Source organism: Primulina eburnea, chromosome 10, assembly GCF_022965805.1.
Source record: "Primulina eburnea isolate SZY01 chromosome 10, ASM2296580v1, whole genome shotgun sequence".
NCBI classification, from domain to species: domain Eukaryota; kingdom Viridiplantae; phylum Streptophyta; class Magnoliopsida; order Lamiales; family Gesneriaceae; genus Primulina; species Primulina eburnea.
Window position 1 is genome coordinate 12,481,737 of NC_133110.1, and position 26,681 is coordinate 12,508,417.

Sequence of the window (26,681 nt, forward strand, 5' to 3'; positions counted from 1 at the left end):
TCCTAAAATGATGAGGGTCGAAACCTAGGTGAAATGGAGGCCAAAACAAGAAACGCTCTTTCGAGATTCAATTTGGCACATCGCATCCGTAAATTCTCGTACGACCTCAAAAATGATCCGAATCACAAACAGTCAAAAACATGACCTTCCTAACTCAATGGGGCACTGTCCAGTCCAAGGCCATAAGCTAAAAGCCGACCGAGAACTCGAACAAGCCTCCGAACCGACACAGAAACTTGCTGTAAATTTCCAGCATCTGCAACCTTGCTTGCATCGCGTCGTTTGCGAGACTTTTGGCCATTGGGGCTTGAACCACCGACCAAAGCCTCTCCACAACGTCCCAAGGAATGATTCTAACCATGGCTAAGGATCCTAGGCCAACCCAGATCCACACCACTCCACAAACTCGAAACACAAATGCTGTCCCAAAACCGAAGGGGCCGAGAGGGGAGGGGCTGTTCATGCTTTTAAATCGAAAACCGATGAGCCATGGACCAAGCCACCAAAAGGGCGACTTAGTCACATCTTAAACATGCTTGGGAAGTGATCTAACCATGGCTATAGGTCCGTGGGGCAGCCAAGATCAGATCCTTCCTCCTTGGACAAAATCTGAATTTTCGAACTCAAAAAGGCCAAGATTGATGAGTTGCTGTCCAAGTCGAAATCTATCATGCATGGGGCATGTTTTAATGGACCAACATAGTCTTGACACACCCTGGTACGTGTCTATACACAGCCTTGGAAGCCTGGAGTCGAGCCATCTACCTGAAACTTCAAAACAAGAGTACCCGTGAAAAGCATCAAAGAAATCAAAAATTCTGCATCCTTCTTTTCGAAAATTCTTGACATGTATTTCGGTTTTAAACATGATAAATGCTGATCATTTAATGGGAAATATTTGATAATAGGACTTCATTGAGGTTTGAAAGAAATCTAGACATGCCTGGTTTCGTTTCGAAAGAAAACGAACGAAACGACGACGACGCGGCACGGAGAAGGTGGAGTGCTACTCTTGTTTTCTTTACTCTCGATTTTCCTCCCTTGCTTCCTAATGAATTCACCACGGTTTTTTCTACTGAAAAATACTCTGAATTTCGTGAATGAGGGATGGGGAATGATGGTTAGGAGAGTGAGTGGGAGATCAAATAATAAAGGGGTTCAATGTATGACCAAGTCTCCCTTAATTTGAATTTTGAATGGTTGTTTGATTTCAAGTCTATGTTGGGTGTTTCTAGAATGGTGATGGCCGATTTTAGCTTAGTAATTTAGACTAGGATAAGCTCTTAATTAATTAAATGGTGCTAAATAAATTGGAGGGATTATCCTACTAATTAAATATCAAGAAGGGGTCAAAGTTTGATGAGTTGGCAAGGTGTTGTCTAGGCAAGGGGTGGCCGAAATTTTAACATTAAAATGAATGGGAAGTGTTGTTTATTTACTAAATTAATAGCTCTTAAAAGCCTCACTAATCTCTTAAATAATTTAGTGAATTAATTCCTTAATTAAGTAACTTAAATGAGCTTATTTCTTATTCACCTCAAGTAACTTAAATAATTCCTTAAACTTCCTTTTTAACTTAAATGACTTACTTGCTAGCTAAAATAAAGTCTTGAAATATTTTCTGAACCTTAAATTTTATCTCTAAACTCCAACTCCAGTCCGGCCTCACTGAAATAACTGAAAGAATAAAATTAAACTGCTGACTAAAATAATTAACTTCAAATAAAATCATTTAAAAAATCATGCAATGAAGTCAATTTAATTTAAAATATTAGAATTATGCATGGATATACGTAGACTAATTTACGGGTTCTACATAAACATGCCTTGGTTTGTTTTGACAGAAAACAAACGAAATAACGACGCGGCGCGGCGGAGACGGAGTGCTCTTCACTTTCACTTTTTCTCTCTTAATTCCTTTAAACCAAACATGCACCATAAATATTATAATAGCGTAAAAAAATCGTAATCGTGATGCATGAACATTTAAAAATATCATGATTTGTGCTCAGGGCGCTGCCAGGACCAAAATCTCACCTCGGGTGCAAAATGACCATTTTGCCACTGGAAAACCCAAAATGACTGTTTTGTCCCTAGACGTAAAATTTCTCTTCTTTGACATTTTTTTAATTCCATTGACTCTAACATGTCCCAAATAATTATTTAAGCCTACATAAACTTTTCCATATTTTTATTTGGCTTAAATCTATGACTTTTAAATTAATCTTTAAATATAACATATTACGACGTTTTAATCTCGAATAAACCAAACCTTAGCATAAAATTTCTCAAATAAAAAAAAATTACACTTCTAATAATTATTTGAGCTTAAATATAATTTTCTATAATTTTATCAAGTTAAATCTAGGCGTTTCAATTAATTCTTTAATTAACCTTTCGTGAGGCGAAACTTACCAAACTCCTTAAAATATCCCAAAAAAATTTTAAAGGCATTCCTAGACGTAAATTCGAGCCTAAAGCAAAATTTAACCGATTCATTTTAAAACTTGGACCGGTGTCCCGGTTCTAATCCGAATCGACTCGAAACACGACCAAATTTTTCCATCTTTTTAACACTCCTTAAAACCACTATAAAGCTCCTAAAACTTTCACCTCAGCACCTTAAACTCACGGCTGATAATCCAGCATATCCTTGGACTCTAATCCCCCTCCCCCAACAAGACACATACACCCTTACTAACCCCTCTACATTTTTGTGCTAGCCCTCCTCCACCGAAAACATCCCTCAACCAATCACATTTTGGCTAATCTAGGCTCTCCTGGACTAAAATAACCCACGCTTACATCTCCATGAACTAACACACCCCACCCGATCGCTACCCCACGAAGAGAACCAACCCACGGCTGTTCACACGATCGTCTACAGCTCCACGCCTAGCTATGTTCGGGCCATCCAAGGCCACGTCTCAGACCCACCAGAGTCTGATCCGAGGGTTAGGAGCAGCCCTTGCATCATAGCATACTTCTAAACTCTCGGCATTACCATCCTCGAAGCACAACAAGAAAAGAAAAACGAGACCAGCGCTCGGTTCCTCCCCGATGGCAGATCATACGTAACACCAGCCCCTTGACAGCATAAATCCCAACATATTATGTCCCTAAACAACAAAACACGCAGCCCCTTGCACATCATAAAACAAAACATGAGTTGTTGATCGGAAAAAATGAAGAAATGCAACCCAAATCGTTTGATCTCCATGCATGGTGATGGATCGAGATTTTTACACACAAAGAAACATCTAACAGCATGTATACAGCGTATGTGATGCAAAAACGAAAGTACAATGCGTGCCTTAGATGAATTCCACGCAAGAACGGCGAAGAGATGGGCAACGAGGAAGCGCCGGAGAATTTTGTTGCAAGAAAAAAATGCTAAACCGAAGGCCCTTGTTGCTGAAAGCTCTGAAAACGAGAGGGGAAGGAGAGGGGAGGTGGTGTCGGCTGATATAATTATTAGGTTTAGTTTAATTGTAGTTTAGGTGATATATTATATAGTTAAATAATAGGTAATGGGCCTAAATTGTTTAATTAAAGATTAAAAAGATAATTAAGTCCTATAAACTCAAAAGTAGGCCCATTAAGCCCAAACTCACTCTCGAAAAATATTTCGTGTTGAAACGATTTTTAAAATAATAGCCGAACCATTAAAAAGTCTCCCGATTCAATAAAATTTGTGTACCGTTAAAAATAAAGTCCTGCGTGTAAAAATAACCAACTAAAATCCCATTTTTGAGAAATACCCTTAAAAATACCTTAACTTAATTTATAAAAATAAATCGTATAATAAAATAATTTTCCTGAAAATTCTCCGGTCACCGATCCTCGTTTGAACGTGAAATGCATCTAGAAATTCTAATGCATGAATTTCATTAATTAAATCCTATCATGCATGAATTATTTCTAAAATACATAAAAATAATTAAACATAAATTAATGAAATAAACATTCATTTAATGATAAAAAACAATTAAATAAAATACCAAAAAAGTTTAATAACTTGCATGCATGCCAACTTTTTGAAATATATTTACTAACATGCTAAATTACCACTTCTTAAATAAATCTTTATTAACTTATCTCAATACTCCATCTCCAGTCCGACCTCACTTATTTAACTGAAAAGATAACAATTAAACTACTGCGTAAAATAAATAAATTTAAAGAAAAGAATTTAAATACTCATACGATAAAAATCATTTTAATTTTAAATACTAGAATTATGCATAGCTTATACGCAGTCCAATTTACGGGTTCTACAATCCTTCCCTCCTTAAAAGAAATTTCGTCCTCGAAATTCGCTTATCCTTGATAAACAAAAAGTTTAGACTCTTAATTCTAGAATCCTAATAATCCACGCTTCCGATGCGCTACTCTGAATAGATAAATATTACTGTCCTTACGTCTTCTCAATCCTAAATAAATTTGTCTACCAAAATCTTCGTTTGTGAATCGCAACTTAAAAAACTTATGGTGACTTAGTTCTATTCAACTATAGCCCCGAATTTTGACTTATCTCGCAGTTTCTCATACTAGAGATGGATGTCTAAACTTATCGCCCCTTACTTTTCTTATACTATACTCGTAATATTCATCGACTTATTATATTAGCATTTATGCAGTTCGACTTAAGAAACCTTTGTACCAAAATTTATTGATCGACTACTATTCTCAGTAGAATGCTTAAAGGTTACACCTTATTTCAACCTCATAGTAGTATTAGCCTAAAATCCTTGAATCGAATCTTTATCTTACGGCACTAAACTTACGTAACTTATTATTTACAAGTGCATCCCAGGTGTGAAATCGTTGTAAATCTTAAACCTCGAATAACGTTAATCCATAAAAACTCAATTATACGACATTGACCTTCTACCTTAATAACAACACTTCTAGCATCAATTACCTGTTTAAACTATCATCTTCCCAATTACAATCTAGTTGAGGCCTAGGACTCTGGACTTCCTCATTGGAACAAGTGTCGCATTCTTATGTATCCTTAATGGTTACTTAATTCTAGCATATAAACTTAATAAGTTAGCCCATGGTAGCATTAAACTAACTTTAATAAATTGTAATGCCCGAATTTTGATATAATATGGCAGTAGTTGTGATGGTTCTTGGCTATACGTTCTGGTATGAATGGTAATGATGTTATAGAATGGAATAGATAATGGATCGGTAGAATCAAAGGTTGAATTTGAGCTAAATAGGTAATGGAAGTCCAGAAACGGTATGAAAAATGTGGCAGTAGTTGTGGTTTTTAGCATAATGTTTTGTATATTGATCCAATTGATGTGAGGCTTTTTGCATTAGAAAGATAAGACATAAGGCTATAACTTTCTTATTTTGAGTTTTGGTCAAATCATTAGGGAAGACGAGCCAAAAGCGCCCCGAAGTGTGTCGTGCGTATCGTCGTTCCTACAATGACACATGTTGGGAGAATGGGCATAACTTTTTACTCAGACCTCCAAATAACCTGAAATTTGGGGAGATGCAATCCAAGACATAGGGCTACAACTTTGTAGTTTACCACTTTTCCAAATTATGAAGGAAAAAGACGTTTCGGAAGCGATCTTTGTAGTGGATGTGCGCAGAGTGCGCGCCCGGGCGAGAATTGATGTGCGCCCGGGTGGGCCTTGTTCGAAATTTTTGGTGTTCTGGCCGAGAGTTCCGCGCCCGGGCCAAAAAAGAGGTTCGCCCGGGCGGCCAGTAAGTTGAAAAAACGTGTTTTGGTGTTTGGGAAGGCATAAAATCGAATGGGATCATTGTTCTACTCATTTTCCTTCTCCTTCTCTTCTCTCTATCGGTTAGAAGCTAGGGTTCTCTCATTCCTTCCATTTTCTAAATTATTCTTAAATCTATTGGAGATTTGTTCAAAAAAAATATGAAATAAGTATAGATTTGTGATCCTCGGTAATGTCCCGAAAAATTTAGAAGTCCACGTGAGCCACATACATACAAATTATTAAATTTCTTTGGTATTTTATTAAATTCTTTTAAAGCATAAAAATGCATAATTATTTTATAAATTATGTGTTTAATTATTTTTATGCATTTTATACATAATTTATGCATGATAGAATTTATTTCACGAAACTTTAAAGGTTTATGCATTAAAGATTTTTAAGTTTCATTTCGCGCTTGAACGAGGATCGGAGACCGGAGAATTTTCAGGGAAATTATTTTTATTACATGATTTGTTTTTAAATATTAATTTAAGATGTTTTAAAGGTATTTTTCAAGAATTGAGATTTATTGGGTATTTTTAACCGCAAGATTTTAATTTTTATCGGTACGTAAATTTTATCGAATCGGGAGACTTTTTGAGGGTTCGACTAATATTTTCAAAAGCTTTCCAACACGAAATATTTTTCGGGAGTGTGTTAGGATGTAATGAACCTATTTTTTTAGCTTATTGGACTTAAAACTCTTATATATATTTTTTTAGAAATTAAAGCCGTTAGCTAAATTATTTTATACCATTACTTCCTTGACCAAACCTTAACCCCACCACCTTCACACCAACCGACACCCCTCACTTTCAGAATTGTGCCTTCTCGGTTATATTAATACACCAGCTGTGAGACCTTAGTTTACACTTGTTATTGCAAAGAACAACATCCGAGGCTTTTCCGATTGCTCTTCTCTTCAACATTCTCGCATAAAAGATCAACAGGCATGCTTTGTATCACCTTTGCTGCATCATTCATGCAATATATATCTGATGTGTGTGAATTTTTCATGAATTATTCTCGATATAACCGAAAGCATGGAGGATCTTCATTTTTGTTCATGGCATGCATTTCTTTTAATATTGATCACGTTTTTTTTTATTCTGAAATTTTGAGTGCAAGGGGCTGCTGGGAGGTGTTTTTAGGAGTCTGTTATTGGTGTCATGTGGTGTTTATGGGAGAAATCCCAACCGTGGTTGCTGGGAGAGCAAGGGCCGAGAGGTAAAGGATTTTGGCTCGGTGGGGCTGTGGCTCGCATGGGGTGAGAAGGGTGGTGCAAGGGCTGAAACAGGGCTTGGACCAGACCCAGGTGGGTCTGAGTCACGACTCAAGGAGGCCCAACAGCTGTTGGAATCACCTGAAGCGCTGCTGCAGGCAATCGAGAAGGGTAGCTCGGGTTGGGCGCTGGTGAGTGTTAGCGATTGTGGTTATCGTGTAGGCTTGTATGGGAGGTTAACCGTGGGTTCAGCACGTCCAGGGGGAGCCTAGGGTGGTCCAGGTGTGTTCGGGTAGGGACTGGTTCCATTGGACAGAGTTGGAGCGAAATTAAGGGAAGTGGATGAACTAGAGTTTAAACTTGTGCATGATCTAAGAATCTAGCAGCTTTATGCGTCATTTAGTCTTGGTTAAGAGTTCATTAAGGTCTTAATGGTGACCTTTAATGGCTGAACATGTGAGGATAGGAGTGGACCGAAACATTTAAGAGGTGGGAGAGGTGTTTGGTAAATAAGTGAATTTTTAGGAAGATGAGGGTGCTAGAGTGCAAATAAGGAAGGGGCCAAACTTTAGGTGAGTTTCTGAAATTTTCAGCCGAGGGATTGGGGGCCTCAAGTTAATGTTTTAGAATCATTACAGTGTTTTTAAGGTATAGTAAAAAGTTGGAAAGTATTCGGTTAAGTTTCGAGTCGATTCGGGTTAAAACCGGGACCCCGACACAAGTTTTAAAACAATTCGGTTAAGTTACGAAATGAGCTCGAGTTTATGTCTAGGAATACTTTTAAATATGTTTTGGGACATTGTAAGGAGTTTGGTAAGGTTCGGATCAAAATAATGAGTTTTGTATTTATCCGGGATTTAGTCGCCGCACGAAATATTAATTAAAGAATTAATTGAAACGCCTAGATTTAAGTTTAATAAAATTATGGGAAATTATATTTAAGCTCAAATAATTATCAGAAGTCGAAGTTTTTAATTTGGGAATTTTATGTTAAGGTTTGGTGTAATTCGATATTAAAACGCATTAATATGTTATTTTTAAAGATTTATTTAAAAGTCATCGATTTAAGCCAAATAAAAATATGGAAAAATTCTTGTAGGCTTAAATAATTATTTGGGACATGTTAGAATCAATGGAATTAAGAAAAGGTCACAAACGTGAAATTTTACGTCTAGAGGTGAAACGATAATTTTTGGGTTTCCAGGGGGAAAATGGTCATTTTGCACATGGAGTGAGATGTTGGTCCTGGCAGCGCCCTGAGCATAAATCATAATATTTTTAAATGTTCATGCATCACGTTTACGATTTTTATGCTATTATAATAATTATGGTGCATGCTTAATTTAGAGGAATTAAGTGAGAAAGTGAAGAGCACTCCGTCTCCGCCGCGCTGCGTCGTTATTTCGTTTGTTTTCTGTCAAAACAAACCAAGGCATGTTTATATCTTCTTTCACTCTTCTATCAAGCCATATAGGTATTTTTAAATATCGCAAGTACATGATTTTAATACAAGATATTTCAGTATGTCAGTTAATTATTTTACGTGCATTAATTAGAAAATGACTATTTTTGAGATTTATGCGATATGACTTGTGGTTCATTCACTATGTGGGAGTGTTATTTTATACGGTCGCCAGTGACCGATCAGTTCAGTGTGGTACCACCCGGTCGCCAGTGACCGGCCAGCTCAGTTCAGTTTCAGCCTCCCCAGTAGCCAGTTACCGATCAGTTTCAACTTAGTGCAGTGGCCACAGGCGTAAAACATAATCTCAACAGAAAATTTTACCAGTTATTTCAGTATAGGCTCCAAGGAGCAAACATTTTTACTGTGATTATCAGTTCAGTTATGCACGTAATTTAATTGCTCAGTACAGATTATTTTCATCATATCCCATGACATGATATTTTATCCCATGAATATTTTACTTCAGATTTTACTCGTTACCTGCGATATATGCATACTGAGTCTTTAGGCTCACTAGACTTGATTGTTGTAGGTGTTGATGAGGCTAGGGCCGAGGGCGGGGACCAGTGAGCCAGCTTGGGTCGGCAGTAGTGGCACCCGAGGACCTCAGTGCAGCAGTTGCTATTTTATTTCTCAAACAATATTTTTATCAGACGTTGGATATTTTTAAATTGTGACTTTTGGCAACTTTATTTTCTTCTGCTGCGATATTTTTAAACTTTGACTTTGTTTATTAGTTGATTTTATGAACGAGGCAATTTCAGTTATTTTAAAAGAAAATTTTTAATTTTCCGCAAATTTTCAAGTGAGGATTTTCGGACATTCACATCCTCTCTTCAAAATCTTCAAGATGTGGTAAGTATTTCTCATTTCTATTCAAGTTTGGATATGGGTTGAAGTTAGAATTGATATTTGAGTTGATATTTGAGATATTGAGATGTTGGAGATGTTGTAATTGTGTTGGTTTGAATTTAAAACGGAATTGAAGCCAATGGCAAAGTAAAGGAGCTAACTCTTTAGCACGCATGTTATGTGTTTGATAAAATGATTCAATAAATGTTTTTATGGCATATTACGATGAAGAAATTTACGGATCTTGATTCAAAGCAGTATTGAATTATTTATGAATTTTGTACAGAAACAGCTCTGTTTTGATAAGTGATCCGATTTCTTGATTATAGTAGAATTCAAAGGTTCAAGACTTCTCACCTACACATTTCGATCTTCTTTTGGTAATATTTGAAAGGTGTGTTACGGTCGATAACATACGAGGTAAAAGTATCATTTTTATTTTAAATTGAAAACTCTATGGCTCGATGAATTATTGGTGATTTGATGATGATTGTTGTATTGAGATGAGTTGATTATGATATCGAAATGATAATATTGATTTGCATCATTACATTGCATATTGAGCCACTTGTCGATTCAGATTTGATATGGCGGAGTTCGCCTTGATATATTGATTTATTGGACGTATGGGGCTATAGTTGAGTTGGCATAGTGTATGCGGAGGTCGCTGCTATGGCCTGAACACTCTCTATAGGCGCACCATAGTATTGGGATTGTAGAACACAACACCTCACCTCGAGCGGATGAGTCGGTGGATGTTGCTGGGAGATTTTCTTCCCTTGGGTACCCTATGACCAGATGATTCACTTGATCTTGAAATTTATTGATAGCCACAGCTTCTGATCATGCATTCCATTATATTGAATCTTTATGAATTTCATATGAACTATTTGTCATTTTAATTATCGTATGTTATTGATTGTATCATACTGGGTTTATACTCATCGGCATGTCGGCTACCTCTTGTTTTCATGTGCTTGACGGTAGGTGAGGCGAGGCTTGGGATGCCAGAATCCAGTTCCAGGCGAGGAGATACGAGTTAGAGTGGGATTCTCGGGTCTTAGGAGCATTTGATGATGTTGGGTTTAAATTTGGTTCACAAATTTATTTTGGCATGTTGAAAACTATATTTTAAACATTTGAGACATTTTAATTATTTTGACGATGTTTATATCAGTTTGTGAACAAGAAATTATGTATTTTATTAAATCGTTTGGTTTGATACATTTAAAATTATTAGTATTAGATATCAGACCCGGGGCCCTACATAAATCAATTTCACTTATAACTCATAGAATTCTAGAATCCCCATATCAAGCTTTTAGATTTCTTACTTGATAAAAAAAAATCTTAATATTCATCAATTGATAACTTATATTGAACACAACTAATTCTCATTTGTTTGTATTTAACCCAAGATTTTCGTACGAACGAATATCCCATAAATTCGAAATTCAACTTACCTAATCCAAATAGCTTTGAATAAAATAATTCCAATGACTTTAAAAAAATTTCAAGACAAGGTGTCCACCTCACCTCTTACGTGCGTCTACCAATTAAACTAACCATCATCGTACCCAACTTTCCTAAAAAAAATTTAAATTCTCACAAGGTATAATCTTAACTGTTAAGATCATGACTAAAACTTGTGACACATCAAACTCATGTTCCCAAAAATTTACTAACTCAATGTTTATCCTTATAACTTAACTAACCAATCAAATTTACCTTAAATCGTCATCACTTTAAATTCTTAATTTTCACAACATTATTTCACTAACGCTTAAATTTTCACACCTAAGATTGATTCATCCTACAATGTCCTTGGTTACCATTCATTATAACATTATAACTCAAATATCTAAATATTCTATATTTCCTTCGAGCCTAAATAACCGAAAATTCCTACCATTTAAATCGTTCATGAGAAGCCCTGAAAATCCTTACTTTGAAAATTTGCGGAAAATTAAAAATTTTCTTTTTAAAAGAACTTAAACGGCCTCATTCATAAAATCACTGGTGAATCAAGTTCAATGTTTCCAATTATTGCAACGGAAGAAAAATAAAGTTGCCAACAATAACAATTTAAAATTTGTCCAATGACTGATAAAATTGTTAGCGGAAAAATAACAACTGTTGCGCTGAGGTCCTCGGGTGCCACTACTGCCGACCCATGCTGGCTCACTGGTCCCCGTCCTCGGCCCTGGCCTCATCGGTACCTACAACAATCAAGTCTAGTGAGCCTAAAGACTCAGCATGCATATATCGCAGGTAACGAGTAAAATCTGAAGTAAAATATGCATGGGATAAAATATCATGTCATGAGGTATACTGAAAATAATCTGTACTCATGCTAAAAATAATCTGTACTGAATAATTATAATACGTGCATAACTGGACTGATAATCAGAGTAAAAATGTTTGCTCCTTGGAGCCCTGTACTGAAATAACTGGTAAAATTTTCTGTTGAGAATATGTTTTACGCCTGTGGCCACTGCACTAAGCTGAACTGATCGGTAACTGACTACCGGGGAGTCTGAAACTGAACTGAGCTGGCCGGTCACTGGCGACCGGGTGGTACCAAACTGAACTGAGCGGTCACTGGCGACCGTATAAAATAATACTCCCACATAGTGAATGAACCACAAACCATATCGCATAAATCTCAAAAATAATCATTTTCTGTTTTTCATGCACGTAATATAATTAAATGACATAATGAAAAATCTGTATTATTTTATCAACTGGATTGGATCGGATCGTCCCCAGGCTCGCTGCAACCTAACTGTGCCATGAAAAATATGCAATAGCTTAAACTTGACCAACTATGCAATTTAGTTCAAAAGATGCGACTATGACGCCTAATGACTTCGTATTTAATCATGACTCCGAACCAACCCGAACCAACACTGAACCGACGTATTGGCATGATTAAAATACGCTGAAAATAATGAAATAATGCTCCTAAAATTATTATGGTCGAAATCTAGGTGGAATGGAGGCCAAAACAAGAAACGCTCTTTCGAGAGTCAATTTGGCACATCGCACCGTAAATTCTCGTACGACTTCAAAAATGATCCGAATGACAAACGGCCAAAAACATGACCTTCCTAACTTGATTAGGCACTGTCCAGTCTAAGGCCATGGGCTAAAAGCCAACCGAGAACTCGGACGGGCCTTCTAAACGCCACAGCAACTTGCTGTAAATTTCCAGCAGCTGCGCACCCGTGCGTCTTGTGTTGGTTTCGTGTCTTTCGGCCATTGGGGTGTGAACCACCGACCAGAGACCCTTACCAACATCCTAAGGAATGATTTGAACCATGGCTAAGGACTTTTGGCCAGCCATAATTCGCACCATTCCAGCAACCAACCGAGAGTACATTTGATGCGCGTGTGGTGTGATTTGCTTCGCTTGTTGTCTCGTGTCGTTCCAGTGGCCATTTCATTGACCATGGCACGATCTAGACATATAGGGGCAAGGTGTAAACCGTGGCTAAGGGCCCTAGGCCAACCAAGATTCACATCAAACCCCACAATTCGAAATACATGTTGCTGTCAAAAGAAGGAAAACCGAGAGGGGAGGGGCTGTTCTTGCTTCGTTGGTTGTCTAGCGTCGTTCCAGTGGCCATTTCATTGACATGCACGATCTAGACATCTAGGGGCATGGTATGAACCGTGGCTAAGGGCCATAGGCAAACCAAGATCCATACCAAGCAACAAAAGAAACGAACCACAAGCTGTCCCACTGAAGTAGCCGAAGGGGTATAGGGGCTGTTCTTGTTGTTTATTTAAAAACCGATGAGCCATGGACCAAGCCACCAAAAGGGCGACTTAGTCACGTCTTAGACTTGCTAGGGAAGTGATCCAACCATGGCTAAGAGCCCTTATGGCAGCCAAGATCAGATCCAACCCCTTGACATAAAAACTGAAATTTCGAACACCATTTTCTGCACCTATGGGGAGCTTGCTGTCATTTAGGTTTTTCCAGCAAGCATGGGACTGAAACAAACGTTCTAACATGGCCCTAACATGTCCTAGTACATGTCCATAATCAGCTTTGAGCCCCTGGAATGATCCATCCCTGAAATCGAAACAAAACATACCAATCGTGAAGCATGGAAGTCAATAAAAATCTGTGCAGAATTTTCTTTCTTGCTTTACTGAAAATTTCGGTTTTAGCATGATGAAATCTGATCATGTACTGAAAAATACTTGTTAATATGACTTGATTGAGGTTTAGAAAAAGTATATACATGCCTTGGATTCGTTTCAAAAGAAAACGAAAAGAACGAAGCGATACGGCGCGGAGGAGACGGAGTTGCTTGCTTTTCTACCTTTCCTTGCTCTTGATTTTTTTCCCTTTCTTCCTAGCTATGACTCACGTTTTTGACACTCAAAATGGTCTGAATTTTGGTGGGGAGGGGTGTGATGGAGTGGTTATGGAGGTAAGGGGCAAGATCCACAAATATAGGATCTCAAATTCAAGACCATGACCCACACTCATTAAGTTTTTGACTTGTGGTTGATATCAAATGGGTTGATGTATGCATCTAGAAGGTGATAACCGATTATTCCCTTGATTTTTAGGCTAGGATAAGTCCATTAATTAATTAAATTGTGCTCCCAAAAATCCTAGAATTATCCTACAATTTACATGCAAAGAATTGGTCAAAAGGTTAATGAGTTGGCAAATGAATTCTCTAGAAAATAAGGGGTGACCAAAATCTACTAATAAAATAAATGGGGAGTGTTGTTTATTTACTAAATTAATAACTCTTAAAATCCTCACTAATCCTTTAATTAATTTAGTGAGCTAACCCCTTAATTATGCAACTTAAATGGGCATATTTCTTAATCACCTCAAGCAACTTAAATAATTCCTTAAACTTCTTTTTAACTTAAATGAACTTACTTGCTAGCTAAATAAACTCCTGGAAATATTTCTCGAATCTTAAATCCTATCTCAAAACTCCAACTCCAGTCCGGCCTCACTGAAATAACTGAAATGCTAAAAATCAACTACTGAGCTGAAATAATAAAATAATTAACTTCAAAGAAATGCATTTAAAATAATCATGCAATGAAGTCAATTAAATTTAAAAATCTAGAATTATGCATGGCTTATACGTAGACTGATTTACGGGTTCTACAGTTCAATTCTCACTTACTACTAAATAAGTTCTCAAATTACCTAAAATTGTAAAATTAATTCTTATTTTCCTCGAATATCATCCAAATTTTTTTCCAAATCTTAAAAATTCCATAATTACCCATGAGTCCTCAGTATTCCCAATTTCATTTTATAGATTTCCCGTATCATAAGGTTCAATAGTCTTAAGTTTATTAAACCCAAAATTAATTCCCATAACACGTCGTACACTTCTATAAATACTTAAAATCCCAAGTGTTCCTCAAAAGTTCGCATTAAGTCCTTAAAATTTTGAAACTTGCAATCTGGTCCTTACAGTTCTCTAAATTTACATTTTGGCCCTAAAACTCTTCGAAATTTGCATCATTGTCCCCAAAAATTTTTTCCATCTTTACCTCATTAAACTTTTAAATTCTCGAACTCAAAATTAAATCCCAAAATTTGGTAAATTCAAAAATAGTCCCTTAGAATTTTGTTTTGCACTTAGGTCCTCAAATTATTAGTTATTACAATTAGGTCCTTAAAATTCTCGATTCCTGCAATTCAATCCTTAAATCCAACTATGTAGAGCATGCATCCTAAATAAATTCTCATAATTAATATTACATTTCCAAAGATACTTAAAATCCTCAAATTGTACATTTATAATCCTAAAGATTGTCGTAGTCTTCGAAACGCTATTGCTTATATGAAATCCTCAAAAATTTACTCGACTAGCAACCAAGAACCATTAATAATTTCTTAGAAATTCTACAAGTCTCAAAAGCATTCATAATTTTTTAGTTTAACTTATGGCCCATAAGTAGAACATCAGTACTACTAACCCAAAAATTAATATAGTCAAATAATTTACGACCTCTCCTAATGCTCAATAGCAAAATTCTTATTTATGTCCGGTGGGGGTGTAGGTGCATTTCCCTCCTGACTCTGATGCTCACCGTCCTCATGACGGCGCTCATCATCCCTCGCGCGCTCAACAAGGCGTCTAGGAGGCATATTGTTCCATACATATAACCCAAACGTAACCAACATGCATAATTCCCTAATTTCTTTAAATTTAAGTAAATACTGAATAATAAAATCTGAACGTAAAATATTTCATGAAATCATGCTGTTCAAATAATTCATGCTTTAAATAAAATGCGTAAATGTAAAACTTACAGACCGAAGACCTGACTTCGTGAGTTTCTCGTGGTCAGTAGTAGTGTAACCCTTTACAAGAACATAGGCTCTGATACCAACTGTAAAGGCCCGAAAATTTGTGCTTGAAAATTTGCGGAAAAATTTGAAAATTTTCTCTTTAAATAAATAAAAGACTTCATTCATAATTAAATTGATAAATAAAGTTTAATGTTCAAAATGGCAGTGGAAGTATTTAATGTTTACAAAATAACCGTAAAAAAAGTATAATCCAACGACAAATAAAAATATTTGATCAGAAAGTAATAAATGCTGAAAAATGAGGTCCTCGGGTTCCACTACTGCTGACTCGAGCTGTCTTACTGGTCCCCGCCCTCGGTCCTGAAATCATCAGTACCTACAACAATCAAGTCTAGTGAGTCTAAAGACTCAGCATGCATATATCTTAAATGACGAGTAAATAATATAGTAAAATTTGCATGGGATAAAAATATCATGTCATGAGGCATAACATGAAAATAGCTTATCATGAGCAATTATAATACGTGCATAACTGAACTGAAAATATCATGGTAAAAATGTTTGCTCTTTGGAGCCTTGTACTGAAATAACTTGTAATAATTTTCTTGGTGAGATTATGGTCTACGCAAGTGGTCCCAGAACTGAACTGACCGGTAACTGGCGACCGGGCCGGTAACTGACGAACGGGGTAATTTTGACCGGTAACTGGGGACCGGGTGAAACTAACCGGTAACTGACGACCGAGAACTGAACTGACCGGTAACTGACGACGGGTGAAATAATAATCCCAGGATAGTAAAGTGACCCCAAAAAATATCGTATAAATCTCAAAATGAATATTTTTGCACGTGATATAATTAAATAACATCATTAAATATGATCAATTTCGATCTTCTTGTATTAAAATCATGTACTTGCGATATTTAAAAATACCTACATGGCTTGATTGAAGAGTGAAAGAAGATATAAACATGCCTTGGTTTGTTTTGACAGAAAACAAACGAAATAACGACGCGGCGCGGCGAAGACGGAGTGCTCTTCACTTTCACTTTTTCTCTCTTAATTCCTTTAAACCAAACATGCACCATAATTATTATAATAGCGTAAAAAAATCGTAATCGCGATGCATGAACATTTAAAAATATCATTATTTGTGCTCAGGGCGCTGCCAGGACCAAAATCTCACCCCGGGTGCAAAATGACCATTTTGCCCCTGAAAAACCCAAAATGACCGTTTTGTCCCTAGACGTAAAATTTCACTTCTTTGACATTTTCTTAATTCCATTGGCTCTAACATGTCCCAAATAATTATTTAAGCCTACATAAACTTTTCCATATTTTTATTTCGCTTAAATCTATGACTTTTAAATTAATCTTTAAATATAACATATTACGACGTTTTATTCTCGAACTATACCAAACCTTAGCATAAAATTTCCCAAATAAAAAAAAATTACACTTCTAATAATTATTTGAGCTTAAATATAATTTTCCATAATTTTATCAAACTTAAATCTAGGCGTTTCAATTAATTCTTTAATTAACCTTTCTTGAGGCGACTAAATCCCAGATAAATCTAAAACTCATTATTTTGATCCGAAACTTACCAAACTCCTTAAAATATCCCAAAACATTTTTAAAGGAATTCCTAGACGTAAATTCGAGCCTAAAGCCAAATTTAACCGATTCATTTTAAAACTTGGACCAGTGTCCCGGTTCAAATCCGAATCGACTCGAAACACGACCAAATTTTTCCCATCCTTTTAACACTCCTTAAAACCACTATAAAGCTCCTAAAACTTTCACCTCAGCACCTTAAACTCATGGCTGATAATCCAGCATATCCTTGGACTCTAATCCCCCTCCCCCAACAAGACACGTACACCCTTACTCACCCCTCTACATTTTTGTGCTACCCTCCTCCACCGAAAACAGCCCTCAACCAATCACATTTTAGTCTAGGCTCTCCTGGACTAAAATAACCCACGCTTACATCTCCATGCACTAACACACCCCACCCGATCGCTACCCCACGAAGAGAACCAACCCACGGCTGTTCACACGATCGCCTACAGCTCCACGCCTAGCTATGTTCGGGCCATCCAAGGCCACGCCTCAGACCCACCAGAGTCTGATCCGAGGGTTAGGAGCAGCCCTTGCACCACAGCATACTTCTAAACTCTCGGCATTACCATCCTCGAAGCACAACAAGAAAAGAAAAACGAGACCAGCGCTCGGTTCCTCCCCGATGGCAGCTCCTACGTAACACCAGCCCCTTGACAGCATAAATCCCAACATATTATGTCCCTAAACAACCAAACACGCAGCCCCTTGCACATCATAAAACAAAACATGAGTTGTTGATCAGAAAAAATGAAGAAATGCAACCCAAATCGTTCGATCTCCATGCATGGTGTTGGATCGAGATTTTTACACACAAAGAAACATCTAACAACATGTATACAGCGTATGTGATGCAAAAACGAAAGTACAATGCGTGCCTTAGATGAATTCCACGCAAGAACGGCGAAGAGATGGGCAACGGGGAAGCGCCGGAGAATTTTGTTGCAAGAAAAAAATGCTAAACCGAAGACCCTTGTTGCTGAAAGCTCTGAAAACGATAGGGGAAGGAGAGGGGAGGTGGTGTCGGCTGATATAATTTTTAGGTTTAGGTTAATTGTAGTTTAGGTGATATATTATATAGTTAAATAATAGGTAATGGGCCTAAATTGTTTAATTAAAGATTAAAAAGATAATTAAGTCCTATAAACTCAAAAGTAGGCCCATTAAGCCCAAACTCACTCTCGAAAAATATTTCGTGTTGAAACGATTTTGAAAATAATAGCCGAACCATTAAAAAGTCTCCCGATTCAATAAAATTTGTTTATCGTTAAAAATAAAGTCCTGCGAGTAAAAATATCCAAATAAAATCCCATTTTTGAGAAATAACCTTAAAAATACCTTAACTTAATTTATAAAAATAAATCGTGTAATAAATAATTTTCCTGAAAATTTTCCGATCTCCGATCCTCGTTTGAACGTGAAATGCATCTAGAAATTCTAATGCATGAATTTCATGAATTAAATCCTATCATGAATGGATTATGCCTAAAATACATAAAAATAATTAAACATAAATTAATGAAATAAACTTGCATTTAATGATAAAAAAAAAATTAAATAAAATACCAAAGAAGTTTAATAACTTGCATGCATGCCAACTTTTTAAAATATATTTACTAACATGCTAAATTACCACTTCTTAAATAAGTCTTTATTAACTTATCTCAATATTCCATCTCCAGTCCGGTCTCACTTATTTAACTGAAAAGATAACAATTAAACTACTCCGTAAAATAAATAAATTTAAAGAAAAGAATTTAAATACTCATACGATAAAAATCATTTTAATTTTAAATACTAGAATTATGCATGGCTAATACGCAGTCCAATTTACGGGTTCTACACAACAAATCATCAATTGAGTGAACCGGAAATATACGTCAAAATATTTCAAAACGGGCAATAAAGAAATTAATGGCCCCAAAAAATAATCACACTTACGGCTGAGCGCGCTCCTTGTGAGCTTTTCTTGGAATAGCATTCCTTAAAGACGACATCTTTATGCTAGCAAAAAAAATTCACAGAACTTTAAAATCAATTTACGCACTTCAAAAAGCAAAAACCACTACAAAAAACATAAAGGGCTAACAAAAATCTTGAGTTGAAATAATTTAACCGTGAAACAGCGAAGATTATCGGTACAGAAAAAAAACAACGGATTTCTTTCGTATTTACACCAAATTCAAAATAATTATTAAGCACGGAAGACTCGCCTATGGAAAGCGGTGAAGGCTTAGGGTTTAAAGGAGACACCAATGCAGAGAATCTTGATTTGATGAAAAGTATTTTATATTGTGGCAAAAAAATTATTCTAAATTAACTAAAATTCAATCGTGCAAATTGGCTTCCGGATTGAGTGCAAACTTATGTGAGACGATATCACGAATCGTATTTTGTGAGATGGATCTCTTATTTGGATCTTCCATGAAAAATATTACTTTTTAGGCTAAGAGTATTATTTTTTATTGTTAATATCGGTAGGATTGACCCGTCTCACAGATAAAGATTCGTGAGACCGCCTCACAAGAGACCTACTCCTGATTGAGTATACAAATACACACACAACACACAAAATTATGATATCACAGAAATAAAAAAACAAAATCTTGATATTATATTAAAAAATTTAGAAATAATTTTTATATGATTTTCTTATAATTAACTAGAATAATTATTTAAATATGATAGTATTTTATTATTTCAAATTTATGAAATTGTTAGAGATGATATCATATTTTAAAATATTAATTTGGTTTATAAACATAAAGAAATATTTATTAGCATATGATAAGTATAGACGAACCACAAATTTTATAAAAATAGGCTTTGGCGAAATTTTTTATTAAACAAAATAAAATATTTTATCATTCGTTTGAGCTGATTTTTGTTACATAAAAATTAGATAATGACATTAAATTTAATTACTTCAGGTCTCTTAATGTTTAATAATACTAATATCATTGTGCATGCAATTATTTGATTAGAGTTTCATTAATTTTTATATTTAACTATGAAGATTGATATTGAAAATATTAGTGATTCTTTTGTTTTAGTTTGGAATTATTATTTAGATAATGAAAAGGGTAAGGCGACAATTTTAACGACGGTTTCGCGATCCGACTGCATCGCATTCTAGAAGCGACGGTTTTTCAACTCCCGTCGCTTATAGCGACGGTTCTTTGGAAGAAGACCGTCGCTATTTTTGCGACGGTTTTAAGAAACCGTCGTTAATATTAGCGACGGTTTTAAAAACCCGTCGCTATATTTAGCAACGGCTTCGTAAAATCCGTCGCTATATTTTGCTTGAACTGTCGCTATATAGCGACGGTTTTATGAAAACCGTTGCTTATCAAATTAAACGACGGTTTATTTAAACTGTCGCTCTATAGCGAATGTTTTGATAAAACCCGTCGTCTTTAAAATTAAGCGACGGTTGATTGAAAACGATCGCTAACATAGCGACAGTAGAATACAAGACCGTCGCCCATGTGCGACGGTTTGTGGAATTGTCGCAATATTAGTGAAGGTTTATTAAAACCGTCGCTACGCCTTCCGTTTTTTTTTTGTAGTGAACCGCGCTATGAATGACAGTTGTAAGTTTATCCTCTCTCAAATCCAAATCACGTTCTAATAACTTTCACTACTCTATTCTTCAATTCTAAAGCTGTTGAGGATCGAAGTTGAGTTTAGAGGGGGGTGAATAAACTCTACTCGTTTTTCGTTCTGATGAGGTACTTAAAATCCTGTTAAGGATAATAGTTAATCTTGTGCGAATACTTTCACCTGATTACAATGAAAACGTGCGGAAACAATCTGATGAAGTAGTTGAAACACAGTAAAACAGTAGGCAGCAGTTGTTTATGGAAGTTCGAAGATAAATTATTCTACGTCTCCCCTTCTCCTGTTTCCAGAAGGTATAACTAAAAGACTTTGGATATTACAGTATAACTCTTGTACACAACCACTTCACAAGGACTTACACCTCAGCCTACTGAAACTCTTAGTTACTCAACTCACAAATATACAAAACACAAAGTTCTGAAAAGACTCTTTTCAAATTACAGACTCTTCTTGATAAAATATAATTGATGTTTGAGATTGAAGAGTGTAAGAATCAGTAGCACAAGATGATCTTTAAAAGATCAGATATAAGCTGTGAAGCGTGTGCTACTTTTTATTTGTGTTGAACTTTCTAAGTACTCAAGGAATTTCGGGATTCGTCTGATAAGAGAGTAGCTTTGTTCCTTGAAAATGATATTATGCGAAGTGTCGTGTCGAAGAAGGATTTGATCCAAGTATATATAATCGACTGAGTTCAACGTTCACAATCAGAGTATGTCTTCAGATAACTGATACAATCAGCTTTATTACCGAAAGAAGTTCCTGCAGAAAAGCTATAAAACAATCAGTCTTGTTTTATACTTAATTGGGTAATATGCATTAAATGACTCCGTATAGTATTTAATGCTGCAATTAATACTAGTACTAGGAACTCTTTAACGGTAACAATTAAGATAGCAACGTTAGAAAAGCGTTCTCTACTGATTTTGTATTGTTATCCCTTTTCTACTAGTTTAGTTATAGTAGATCAGCAACTACTGAAAAGTTATTCTATTGTACTGGTCTGCTGGTCTACTGGTCTACTGGTTTTAGTTATCATCGCCACAATAAAATTCATGTCTAACAATTTCCCCCTTTGTGGTGATGCCAACCTAAACAGTAGAAAATCGTTAAGTAAAAAGCAGATTGATCATTTAAACAAAAGGATAAAGTCAATAAAGAATTAAAGTAAAAAGATCAATCGGTTCCAATATCCCTGTAAATGATTTCTTCATTTTGAGGTTCTTGATCTCTTCTGTTAGAGGGTTCAGCCTCATCTTCAGGTTGCCTAACTCCTGCTTGATCACCTCTAGTTCCTCTATCTTCCCCCTTTTTGGCATCAGCGGCAACAACATGAGCAAAGAGATCATTCAGTCTTCCGGAAATATTGTGAATGCCATCAGTTAGCATCTCCAGATACGGAGTTTGATTTGAGATGCGATTATCCAATGCAGTGATAGATTGATTTTGAGAGTCAATCTTGGCATCCAAAAGTTCCACAGATGTAGACAGTGATCGGAAGAGATCATCATGCTCCATGATTCGATTGAGTATATCATTTTGAGTAAGAATCAGGTTGCTGTGGTTGCGCGCTATAGCCTGTCTGAACACAATGGCTTCTGCAAGCTTTTTCTCCATGTTTTCTGCTGTGTTGTAAACATGTTTTCCCATGCGATCTCTGAATGATTGAGCACCAGCGAATTCTGAGATGTTCTCACAGGACATCCGTTTGACCCGATCAGACACGTTGTTGAGATCTCTTTGCAGAGACTCAATCTGAATTTCCAAGTTGAAAGGATCTGATTCTGGGGAAGGAGTTCGCTGTAGCATACGTTGCTGAAACTCAATGAGACGAGAGTTCGTCTGAGTTGGAGCAGCAGGGGAGGTAATCAAATCAGTCGAGATAGTGGCAGCATCCACCACGGCAGTAGAAGAAGTAGGATCTGCTGAGCTCTCTACTGGAATTGCAGAATCAGTAGGTTCAGTAGCAATCAGAGGAAGGGAAATAACTTCAGTAGGAATGGCCAAGTCAGAGGCCAACATCTCTTCCATTGGTGCAATAACAACCTGTGAACCTGATGGTTCTTCAGTAGAAGGTGGAGAGGGCTGATCCAAAAGAGTGTGCATCTCTGCTTGATGAGCAGCAGAAAATATCTCTAAGTTCGGCAGTGAAGAAGTAGCATCTGGTTCTGCTAATTGTTGCCCTGGGGTAGGAGAATCAGATGGTGGCAATGAAGTAGCCGGTGCTGCTTCCAGAGTAGTAGAGACAGTAGGGACAATCGATTCAATGACTTCCTCAACTGAAGCCAGTTCATGCACGGACAATAGGGATGAACACTGCATGGGCCTTGTTGGAGATGCAGGAGTACTAAGAGCAGAAGCCTTTGGGGAGGCTGTAGTCCTTTCCTCGACTGACTTAGTCTGTTGAAATTTGGGACAAGGCCAACATGATAAACAATAGGCTCTCCAAAGCCTTGTTCTTGAGCAAGAAGTTGCTCACTCATCTGCTTTAACCTGTCAGATAGAATCATAATAACGTTTTGATCCTGAACAGCAGTAGGAACAGCAGGATCAAAGTTCGATTGAAGAACTTGCAGAACCGATTCTAATTTCTGACATTTCAGCTGATCGAGGATGAAGTTCCTTCTACACAGGGCCTCGATGACATTTTCTATTTTTGCCAGATGAAAAATTCTCTTTTCTGCATTCATCATTTTGCCATAATTCCCTTTGGTCTTGAAATAAGCAAAAGAATGAAACAATCGGACAGTATGCCATTCATCAAAGAAATTCATGTCATTGTTTGCAGAAGTCTCAATCTCGGCTAGATGAAGATCAACGCCGGTAGTGACAGTGGTTTTGTGACCAAAAACCGTTGGTTCTTCAACCAATTTCCCTTTGCCTTTGTCAGAAGATGAAATAGGCATAATGGGTCGGAAAGCAGAAGACCCGCTTGCTGGTTCTCGAATAACGATTCCAGATGTCGGCTTGAACACAGAAGCAGTAGCCGATTCTGGAATGGACGCAGTAGCTTGTACAGTCAAAGAAACAGTAGATCGAGCAGAAGGAACCGCTTCTGGAAAGACCTGTAGGATAGGTACCTTCTCAATTTCAGACAGTGCTGCTGTCTTCTTAATCTTAAGAATAGTGCGCGGTTTCTTCTTGGCCGGGGTTGGTACTGGTGGTTGAACATCAGCAGCAGACTCTTCTGATGTTGTTTTGTCTGAGTCCGTCGAAATAACCACCCGTTTCTTTGAAATTTTCTTTTGAGGTTTTGAAGCCTCAGAAGTAGTTTCCCCAATTTCCTTCTTCAAGGCGACAAATTCCTCCACAGTTGGTTTAGGCCTTAAAGCCAGTACATTTGTTGCATCAATCATAGTAACGGAAGTAGCATCTAGATCACTGGTAGATGCGAAACCAGCATCCTTGAGCATAGCGCTGATCTGAACAGCGAAACCAGAGCTCCTTCTAACAACCATATCCTTCAAAATTCTGAAAATAAAATGACTCCAGTCCACCTTAATCCCCTTAGAGATGGCAGTCATTACTTGAACTTTCTCCTTCGTCAACTTGTCGAAGGTGCCAGCTTTGATCAAAATAGCTTTAGCCACAATATCGGCCAAAATCTGATACTCTATTTTGAGCAATTTCTTGTGACAAGAAGGAGATACTTCTTCTCCAGATGCTGAGAAGGAGGTGAGTGCTACAGACATATCTGTCTTGGAAATATCAGAAAGTTCAGACATACCTGAGAGTGGAAGGAGGAAGGTTGCTCCTAAGTGTGCGGCATCAATAGAAATAGATGCATCTCCTTGAGTATAAACAATCCTTCCTTCATGCACTGTTGCTTTAGCGTAAAATTCCAGAAGAGCATTTTTGTAAATAACTGCTGGCGCTTCCCGGAATTTTCTGAGTCCGGATTTTTCAATATCCTTAAACATTTTGACTAGATTCTCATCCTTGATGTTGAGAACCGAAGCAAAGTTAACTTGATAAGCATTAAGGGTGTATGCTCCAGCCATTTTTGTATGCAGATGAGATCAGATAAATTTTTGCAGTAGTTAGTAATGATAGAGAGAAATCAGTAGCTGAATAGCGATAGTTATGAAACAGTAAAGATGAAAAAGGTGAAAATTTAGATAGATATACAGCCGTCAAATAAACATAAAGACACGTGTCAATATGTTCTTGGTTGAGTGTTTGAAAAGTTTTGTAGAAACTGTCAGGTACACGAATGATTTTGAAAAATTTGAAAAAAGCGGGCTGTCCAGACGGTTACTAAAGAAATCAGAAGAGGATTTGTCGTTTTATGATAACGTCTGCTGGAAGTTTCAGAGTGCTGAAATATTTGAGCACTTTGACAAACCAGTAGACTTGTAGTTTTATCGAAAAGACAACATCCTATCTGTTTTCTGAAAAGGTGTCAAACTCTTGGTCTGACTAAGATATTGTTCCCCCTCGGTAAATGCAATTAATAAATGGTCATTAAAGCGACAAGTGACTCTTGGCTATCTATTAATCTGAACCGTTGAATTTGATCAGTCACAAGAGTCTCTGTTTCCTCTATAAATATCTGCATATTTTGAGCGAGATTAAACAAGTAAGATCTAGAATGAAAATACAAGTAAAAGGAGAGTTAGAGTCTGATCCTGGAGTCGAAGCAAAGGTGTTCAGAGAGATGTTTGAGGATATCATTATTTACGTAATGATCCTTGAATCAAACTCTTGGAGTCGTAACGCCAACAATCAGAAGGATTTGTTGTTATTATGTAGTCTGAAAAGCAGCATCGATCTTGTCCAGAGGCTCGCTCATGCAATAAGTGAGTTCTGGTGGATAGATGGAGCTGAAATTTTCAGTATTATCTCGGCAAGCCTTTTCCAATATATTAGTACTGACAAGTCCCAAGCTTGCCAGATTCTTGTAAGGCCGAGGCTTGCTTAGATTCTTTCTAGGCCTTTCTTTTCGAAGAAGACCATCCTTCTTCCTGCTGAAGTACTTTGCTCTGCTGATATAACTGAAAGCAAAAGTTAAATGTAAAGTTTTTGGTTAAAGAAGCACTTGTAGATCTACTGCTTTCATTTTTGCATCGTGTAATGTACTGAAATTGTTTCTAATAAAATTCCAGTTTGCGTATCTGACTTTTCTCTTCTGCTTTTCCGCAAATATCTTACTGTTAGTTCAATGCGATAAACAATTAAATAATAATAAAATTTTAACTAAGATATCAGAAGATGATTAAGTTAAATCTATCAAACCAAGAGAATTCCGAAAGTAAGAAAACTTATTTTCTGGTAAGGGTTTCGTGAAGATATCTGCTGTTTGTTGATCAGTAGAAACATATTCGAGACGAATGTTCTTCTTCTGCACATGATCTCTAATAAAGTGATGTCTGATGTCAATGTGCTTCGTTCTGGAATGAAGTACTGGATTTTGTGTGATTGCAATTGCACTGGTATTGTCACAGAATATAGGTGATTCGGAGGCTTGAATCCCATAGTCTCTTAACTGTTGTTAAATCCACAGTATCTGAGAGCAGCAGCTTCCAGCAGCCAGATATTCTGCTTCTGCAGTAGATGTGGCTATGGAAGTCTGTTTCTTGCTAAACTAGGATATCAACCTATCACCAAGAAATTGACAAAAACCACTCGTGCTTTTTCGGTCTAGTTTGCAACCTGCATAATCAGCATCTGAATATCCAATAAGATTTAACGATGAATCATTGGGATACCATAAGCCGACATTTTGAGTTCCTTTCAAGTACTTCAAAATACGTTTAGCAGCAATATAATGAGATTGTTTGGGGTTAGATTGAAATCTAGCACAAATACAAACAGCAAACATGATATCTGGTCTACTGGCAG

At 36.7% G+C, this 26,681-nt stretch overlaps 2 long non-coding RNA genes across 2 annotated transcripts; one reads left to right on the forward strand and one right to left on the reverse strand.

Annotated features, from left to right (window-relative positions):
- The first annotated feature begins 6,044 nt into the window (after nt 1-6,044).
- On the forward strand, nt 6,045-9,438 carry LOC140803120 (uncharacterized). Its single transcript, XR_012111776.1, has 2 exons — nt 6,045-6,697; nt 8,967-9,438. It is a non-coding gene; the product is annotated as an uncharacterized lncRNA (long non-coding RNA).
- Nucleotides 9,439-11,306: 1,868 nt separating this feature from the next.
- Nucleotides 11,307-13,741, reverse strand: LOC140803789 (uncharacterized). The gene is made up of 2 exons (XR_012111931.1): nt 13,544-13,741; nt 11,307-11,505 (listed from the first exon to the last, which is right to left on the reverse strand). It is a non-coding gene; the product is annotated as an uncharacterized lncRNA (long non-coding RNA).
- Between the last annotated feature and the right edge of the window lie 12,940 nt (nt 13,742-26,681).